This window comes from Euprymna scolopes, chromosome 19 (assembly GCF_053919585.1).
Source record: "Euprymna scolopes isolate OS-2025 chromosome 19, ASM5391958v1, whole genome shotgun sequence".
Classification (NCBI taxonomy): Eukaryota; Metazoa; Mollusca; class Cephalopoda; order Sepiida; family Sepiolidae; genus Euprymna; species Euprymna scolopes.
Window position 1 is genome coordinate 144,481,354 of NC_136500.1, and position 9,100 is coordinate 144,490,453.

General features: G+C 30.7%; 1 long non-coding RNA gene across 1 annotated transcript in view; it reads left to right on the plus strand.

Annotated features, from left to right (window-relative positions):
- LOC145240025 (uncharacterized) overlaps positions 1-8,731 on the plus strand; it is a 28,485-nt gene extending 19,754 nt beyond the window's left edge. Inside the window, exon 3 of the long non-coding RNA XR_013862469.1 lies at positions 6,004-8,731. This is a non-coding gene — a long non-coding RNA (uncharacterized LOC145240025). The remainder of the gene's footprint in view (positions 1-6,003) is intronic.
- Positions 8,732-9,100: the final 369 nt, after the last annotated feature.

Consider the following 9,100-nt stretch of genomic DNA (forward strand, 5'->3'; position numbering starts at 1 on the left):
ACAATTCTGTAGTCTTTTTTTCACAGTATTGTACTGGAAGAAAAAAATTGCAGCTTTTTAACCCTGGCAAATATTTCTAGCTCCTATTAAGTTGTCTAGAAAGTTCTAGAATTTTTAATTCTGATTTTAAATGATCTTTTTTCAAATAAGTTTTTGTTATACCTTTACTTTCTATATTATTTTCAATTGCGTTTTTCGCTCTATCTAATCATTTAAATTATAGTCGTTTTCAAACAATTATGTTTTCTTTTCCAAACGTTAAGTACATGATGGAAAAAAGCAAATCTGATGTTATATTTCCGTTAAAGTATGAGTTTCTATGGCACGTGATTTTGCACACGTTCCTTTTCCTTTTAAAAAGCGCTGAGTTTTTTCTTCTTCAACATTTCGTTACTACCATAGAACGGTAAAATTTTATTGAAATATGAATTTGCGTATAATAATTTCTAGTTATAGAACGGTAAAATCTTAATATAATATAAATTAGAGTACAATGATTCGTAATATATAAATATAAATTAGTATGAATATATAAATTAATATAAATATATAAATATAATATAAATTAGAGTACAATGATTCGTAATATATAAATATAAATTAGTATGAACATATAAATTAATATAAATATATAAATATAATATAAATTAGAGTACAATGATTCGTAATATATAAATATAAATTAGTATGAATATATAAATTAATATAAATATATAAATATAATATAAATTAGAGTACAATGATTCGTAATATATAAATATAAATTAGTATGAATATATAAATTAATATAAATATATAAATATAATATAAATTAGAGTACAATGATTCGTAATATATAAATATAAATTAGTATGAATATATAAATTAATATAAATATATAAATATAATATAAATTAGAGTACAATGATTCGTAATATATAAATATAAATTAGTATGAATATATAAATTAATATAAATATATAAATATAATATAAATTAGAGTACAATGATTCGTAATATATAAATATAAATTAGTATGAACATATAAATTAATATAAATATATAAATATAATATAAATTAGAGTACAATGATTCGTAATATATAAATATAAATTAGTATGAATATATAAATTAATATAAATATATAAATATAATATAAATTAGAGTACAATGATTCGTAATATATAAATATAAATTAGTATGAATATATAAATTAATATAAATATATAAATATAATATAAATTAGAGTACAATGATTCGTAATATATAAATATAAATTAATATGAATATATAAATTAATATAAATATATAAATATAATATAAATTAGAGTACAATGATTCGTAATAGATGAATATAAATTAGTATGAATATATAAATTAATATAAATATATAAATATAATATAAATTAGAGTACAATGATTCGTAATATATAAATATAAATTAGTATGAATATATAAATTAATATAAATATATAAATATAATATAAATTAGAGTACAATGATTCGTAATATATAAATATAAATTAGTATGAATATATAAATTAATATATAAATATAATATAAATTAAAGTAGAATGATTTTCTAGTCATAGAACAGTAAAAAGAGTACGATGATTTTTTATTTATAGAACGGTAAAATCTTAATAAAATATGAATTAGTATACATTGATTTTTATAATTAGATAAGTAAAATTGTAAATATGAATGGAAGTGTTATATTTCCGTTAAAGTAAAAGTTTCTATGGCATGTGATTTTGCACACGTTCCTTTTCCTTTTTAAAGGGGCTGAGTTTTTCTTCTTCAACATTTCGTTACTAACAGCTCTTGCATTTACTGCTGCTACCTGCTCTTTACTATTTGCTCTTGCGTTTACTGCTGCTACCTACTATTTGCTATTTGCTCTTACATTTACTATTTGCTCTTACGTTTACTATTTGCTGTTACGTTTACTATTTGCTCTTACATTTATTATTTGCTCTTATGTTTATTATCGGCTGTGAAATTAGTTTGGTAAAGCCTAGTAAAGAGGTTTTGCTCTGTCTTCTGTTACCACATTCGCACAATTTTCTGAAAAGTTACTGAAACAGCTCGTGATATCAACGCAGAACTACTATTGAACGCTCATCAATGAGGGTCTTTAAGATGGTGAGCGTAGTGGTCAGCCATTGGATGTTGAGAACGGTCAATTAAGAGCTAATCAACGCACAACTCTTTGAGAACTTGCTTTAGAACTAGACATAATGTATATGGCAATTCCCAACCACTTGAAAGAGATTAAAAAGACAAACAATTGATAAATGGTTGGTCACGAATTGAATGACAACCAAAAGGAACATCATTATTCAGTTTCATCTTCTATTCTTTTATGCAATAAGAACGACCTGTTTCTCGACTGGTTGTGATTTGTGATGAAAAGTTGGCTCTTTTCACAACCGGCGACACTCGGCTCAGTGCTTAGATGCCGATGAAATCTTATGACACATCCTAAAGCTACAGTTGTACCAAAAGAAGGTCATGCTTACTGTTTGGTAGTTTGCGACTGGTCTTATCTATTACAGTTTTTTGAATCATACAAAACTATTACGGTTGAGAATTACTGTCAATAAACGGATGAAATGTATCAGAAACTTCGACAACAACACCCAGCATTAGTCAGCAGAAAAAGGCTCGATTTTCCTGACTGCACGTTGCTAAGATGCTCCTGCAGGAGTTAAATGAATTGGACTTCGAATCTCTGCCTCATCCATCAGATTCTCCAGACCTTTCATCTTGACAACTTCCTGCATGAGAAATGCTTCCTAAACTTGAGCGATATCAAAAAAGGTTTTAGCTACTTCGTTGCCACTAGTACAGAAGATTTTTTTAGGTTACTGGCATACACACACTTGTTTTGCGTTGGCAAAATGTGTTAATTCTGGTGGTGAATATTTTGATCAATGAATTTTTGTTTGAGCAGAGATATGTTCATCTGAATTTAAAAGTAAAAAACAGCAAGAACTTTCTTGTCAACATAATATATACGTTTCTTTATTTTGTTAAATTTGCGTCGAGTAAGTCTGTAATATGCTGTCTTTGAGCAATGACAGCTGTAAAAGTAGAAGTAGAGTGAAGTTTACTATAGGAATTCTGTGTAGGAACATGTACTTTAATTGATATTTTGAACCATTCAGCATGTTTTTACTCTATTTAACTGAGAGAAATAATATTACTCAATGGAACATCTCAGATGAGGCTTCTCAGTCAGTCTTGAAGTTTTAAATCTTCACTGTGTTTGTTTATTATCGATACAAATGTTAAATAGTCCTGATCATCTTTTTTATTTAGATTCAGTCACTTCTAGCATTTAAATTCATGATGAATTCCAGTTGAACAGTTCCATTAAAGGTTTTACGGTTTCAGAAAATGTAAAGTCAAACGTATTTCACAGTAGAATGCAATCCAGGAATTTGCTGTTTTCTCTGTTTCCCAGTTTACAAGCAATAAACGCCACTTTTAGAGTCCTCCCAATCGGTACAAATAATTATTATACAGGTCCTTATACTCCTTAAAATGCAAACCGAAATTCTTTTCTTCATCAGGATGTTATTTAAAAGTTGTGTTTTGTGAAAACACTTATTTTTTGTAACTTGTCTTTTTTTGTATATTTTGAAGTTTTTGACAATTCAGATGTGTTGACTTCTTTCAGCAGCAGTTTTTTAAAATCTGTCTTCCATTTTCTACTGTGAGCTCAGGTTCTACTGTTGTTGTATCAAAATTTTAATTAAGTCAGGCTGTCTTTCATCGTTTTCATGTGCAAATCCCTCTGAAGTTTCCATATTTGTGTAAAGGTTAACCTTAGGTCCTGCATTAGATTGTATATTTCTCTTTTTAAAAAGGGGAGAAAAATACTTTATGATTACCACCCTTTTTTTCCTAAGAATAAAAATGTAGGTTTGGAGGTAAAAAAATACACTTATCTCAAGTTCATATTTTGTTCTTTTCATGGAAAACGTTAACTACAAGCTCATTTATCATAACATTTTTTCTTTAAGAGAAAATTGAAGTTTTAAACAGAAAATTTTAGTTTAAAAAATATTATGGAGTTTTCATTTGTACATACTTACCCGTAGACCTGTTTTTTTAGGGGTTTTTTACACAGTGATCACCACATCAAGGCCCGGAAGCCACTCAGGGATAAAGGTTATTGCAAGTACATTACGTTAGTGTGGATATTTAATGAAGTGTTTACTTAAGGGGGCGGTTCATTAGGAATTTGTTAACATTGGACTTGAAGACATCCAAGTTGTAGTCCGGTGGGAAGCAGGCAGATGGAACAGAGTTCCACAGGCATGCAGTTCTAAGAAAGAAGCTTTGTTCATGTAATCCATGTTTTGATTTAGGCACAGATATAGAGTGGGGGAAATTTTTCACAGTGGATTCAGCTAGACGGGTGTTTTTCGTGAAAGATTGGCGAGGGGGAGGGCCAGAGGTTGGAGTTCAGACGAGCACCTGCCATGAAAATAACGATAAAACAAGGATAGGCTCGCCTATTTTTTGATGTTGGTGTGCCTAAACAACAGTTGGTTCTTCCTAGAGAATCCATTCAGAATTGCTTACTGATCCTTAAAAGATGTTTAGTTGTCCAGTTCCCCAATGCTGACAGTCTGAAATAATTTCTTTAGTTGAGATGAATTCTGCACATTGTTGTTTACATACATGTGTTGAATTACACTGCGATATCTTAAATTTGTTCAGCATGTTTTCAGAGTCATATCGCCAGTTTTGTTGGAACATGGACAATTAAACATTCAGTTTCCTTCATTAATGCTTCATTCTCGTCAACAGTTATGGTAGCCCTAAGAAATGATTATAAAAGAAATGTGAAGAACAGGTTTCTCTTCCTTTTCTCTCCCTACAGCCTCTCTTCCACAGAAGAGACGTTGCGAGCCTATCTTTGTTTAATCATTATTTTCATGGCTAGCCCCCCCTCGCCATTCTTTTACAAAAAAGCTGAAACCACTGTCAAAAATTTTCCCCACTCTTTATCTGTGCCTAAATCAAAACGTAGATTCCATGAACAAAGCTTCTTTTTTAGAACTGCTTGCCCGCGGAACTCTGTTCTGTCTTCCTGTTTCCCACCTGATTACAACCTGGATGTTTTCAAGTCTAACGTAAACAAATTCCTGATGAACCGCCCCCTTAAGTAGACACTTTATTAAATCTCAACACTAACATTCTGTACATGCAATAACCCTTATCCCTGAGTGGCTTCCGGGCCTTGATAAGTGGTGACAACCTTGTAAAAAAATGGTCTATATATAAAGACTGTATTGTACAAAAAGTGAAATACAAAGAAATTTTGGCAGCCCTTTCTGACTGGTAAGTTGTACAGTCCGTAGTCTCTCGTAAGATTGCAATATTTCCTTATGAGAGATTTTATCTTATGGTTAGTAGAATCTCTAATGAGTCATGGTGGAAATTATCTGCAACTATTTGATTATAAGTAAATTAAACATTGAATTGAGAAATATATAAACACAAAAAACTATTAACAAATAAAAACATAAAATTATAGTATTTTTCTGTAGTTTTTCCAAGCAAATTAGTGAGTTTTAATCATCTAATTATATATATATATATATATATATATATATATATATATATATATATATATGTTTTATATTTTCGTATCTCAAGTATATGTTTGGGGATGTCAAAGAGAATTGTATGCAATAAAAAATTTGTTGATTAATCAACATTTTCTCTCATTAAAACAAAGGTTCACATAGCATGAAGCTATGTATATATACGTTTCTTCTTTTCCTACTATGACGACAATTCTAAGAAAGTACTGGATATAATTTTCTCTTAAATATCGAGTGCTTCTTTTTCATGGTCTAAAATATCCAGTTATTTTACTTGTATGTTTTTAGATGAGATTAATCTAGAGATTGTGAGTTCAATCAAATAAAATTGACAACAATAAACAAGTTACAAATCTGTCAATGCAAATAGTAAAAATATTTTAACTTTTTTTATTTACAGATGTTCCGGATTGAACGCAATTATTGAATTTCAATGGATAATTTTTCAAACATTATTATATAGAACAATATTGCTTTTTGTGGAAGACAACATCGACATCAGTAGAAACATTTTACTATTTTACAAATCCTTTGAAATTTTGGTGAAAATTAATTATTGCGAAATATGTGTCTAATGTTGAAATGCATCAAAACGTATAAAGAAATCGAATCAGAAATTGCAGAAATTGAAAAGACAGAAAGAAACCATACACTTATATTTCTCTTACATAACACTAGATAACTTCTGCTGTCTTCTATTTTAATAACATAAAACCACATTGCTGAATTAAGACAAAAAATGCGAGGATAAAATCCTGTATTCTTTATAACTATATTGATAATCTGGTTTTAGAATAAATTTTATTGAAACATGCAGGTATACAGTGGAGTAAAGCCATATTCTTGTAAAATATGTGGATATTCTTGTTCTCATAAATCAAAATTAGTGAAACATATTAGAATGCACACTGGTGAGAAGCCACACTCTTGTGACGTTTGTGGATATTCTTGTTCAGAAAAATCCTCATTAGTGAGACATATGAAAACTCACACCGGGGAAAAGCCACATGCTTGTGAAGTGTGTGGATATTCTTTTCATGAAAGATCGAATTTAGTGAGACATATGAGAATTCACACTGGCGAGAAGCCACATTCATGTGAAGTGTGTGGATATTCTTGTTCTCGAAAATCCGATTTGGTGAGACATATGAGAACTCACACCGGGGAAAAGCCATATTCCTGTGAAGTGTGTGGATATTCTTGTTCTGAAAAATCAGATTTAGTGAGACATATGGAAATGCACACTGGGGAAAAGCCACATTCCTGTGAAGTGTGTGGATATTCTAGTCATGAAAAATCAAAGTTAATGAGACACATGAGAAAGCACAGTGGAAAAAAGCCACATTCTTGTGAAGTGTGCAAATATTCTTGTTCTCGAAAATCTGTTTTAGTTAGACATATGAGAACTCACACTGGGGAAAAGCCACATACTTGTGAAGTGTGTGGATATTCTTGTTCTGAAAAATCAGATTTAGTAAGACATATGAGGACACACACTGGGGAAAAGCCATATTCCTGTGCAGTGTGTACATCTTCTTTTTCTTGTAAATCATATTTAGCAACTCATATGCGAACTCACACGGGAGAAAAGCCACATTCTTGTGAAGTGTGTGGATATTCTTGTTCTCAAAAATCAGTGTTAGTGAAACATGTGAGAACTCACACTGGGGAAAAGCCACATTCTTGTATAATATGTGAATATTCTTGTTCTCTTAAATCAGCTTTAATTAGACATATGCAAACTCACACCGGAGAAAAGCCACATGCTTGTGAAGTGTGTGGATATGCTTTCCAAGAAAAATCAAAGTTATTGATACATATGAGAACCCATACTGGGGAAAAGCCATATACCTGTGAAGTATGTAAATATTCTTTTTCTCAAAAATCAGCGTTACTAACACATATGAGGACTCACACTCAAGAAAAGCCATATTCTTGTGAAGTGTGTGGATATTCCTGTTCGCACAAATCAGCATTAATAACACATATAAGAATCCACACTGGGGAAAAGCCATATTCTTGTGAAGTCTGTAGATATTCCTGTTCGCAAAAATCAAGACTGGTGAGACATATGAAAACTCACATTGGAGAAAAACCACATTCTTGTGAAGTGTGCATATATTCTTGTTCTAGTAAATCATACTTAGTTACTCATATGAGAACTCACACTGGTGAAAAGCCATATTCTTGCAGCGTATGTGAATATTCGTGTTCTCATAAGTCCAGTTTAGTGAGACACATGAAAAAAACACACAATTTCTAAATGCCATATTTTTGCAATTTATTACAGAACCATTGCAGTGAAAAACCTTGGCATGTGTCATGATTGAAGAAACTATTCAAAAGAACTATTCAGAAAGTAGCACAATATCAGGAACCTAAGAATTGTTTAAAAACAGCATGTTCTCTGAATGATACAAACATTATCAGTTGGTGTAGAAACAAATAGAATGTATAAATCTTAAGAAACATATAGACTCAATACCTTTAAGACTAAGCTTTTGCAAAAGGAAACTAACAGCTATAAAAACGCCTACACCATTACTTAAATCAGCCCTATTGTATATAATGAAATCAAATATTATTTTCTTGAATAGGAGAAAAACCACAATCTTTTACACTATGTTGGTATTGTTTTTGTCTCGAATGTCTAAGGTCTCTCTGTACAGAGGTTTGTCAGAACAACCTGGCATGAGGATACTTTTCCATAGAAGTAAACCCTGACCAAATATTCAAAATCACATAGTATTCGCTGCCTAAATAAGATCTCACTGTGTCTAACCCACATTAGCTTTTACAAAGAATGGTGCACCTTCTCCAAGTGATGCTACCTCAAGTAATAGCACGACGCTGAATACTCCACCAGACTAGATAAATTCTTGTCCTGGAATCTAGTAAGCACAAGAGACTGAAATAAAAGATATACTACACATATAAAAATGGTTAATTGGGGAGAGGAAGATGATGTTCTCAGTTTCTTTACTAACTCAGTGTTTGAGAGATAACGAACAAATGGAACATTCGAATATCTATGTATCTCATATAGAGTTCAAGTGTTAACCCTAGGTAGTGGGCCCCTTCATTTCTGAGAACTTCGATTGATGTAAACAAAAAACAAAAAAAAAAAATTTAAAAACCTACCTGGCAAATATACCCGATGAAATAAGTTCCAAAGATATTTACACAATTGCACTCTAATGGACGCTTAGAATCTTAAAAAGATCTCTCGGTTTAAATGTATGAGATAGAGGTTGAATATTCTTTATCCAACTGGATGCGCTGTCTCCAGTGAGAACCAAATGATGAGAAAAATATAAAAAGAGGTATTTAAAAAATTTTAAATGTGAAAAGTCACATTCCAGTGAATCAGATTTAGTGAAACATATGATCATTCACATTTCAGGACCTAAAAAATGATCTAAAAACGACATGGTCTCGGAAAGAAATAAACATTATACTGGTTGTGATACGAGCAACTGGTTTAATGAAAAAAAAAA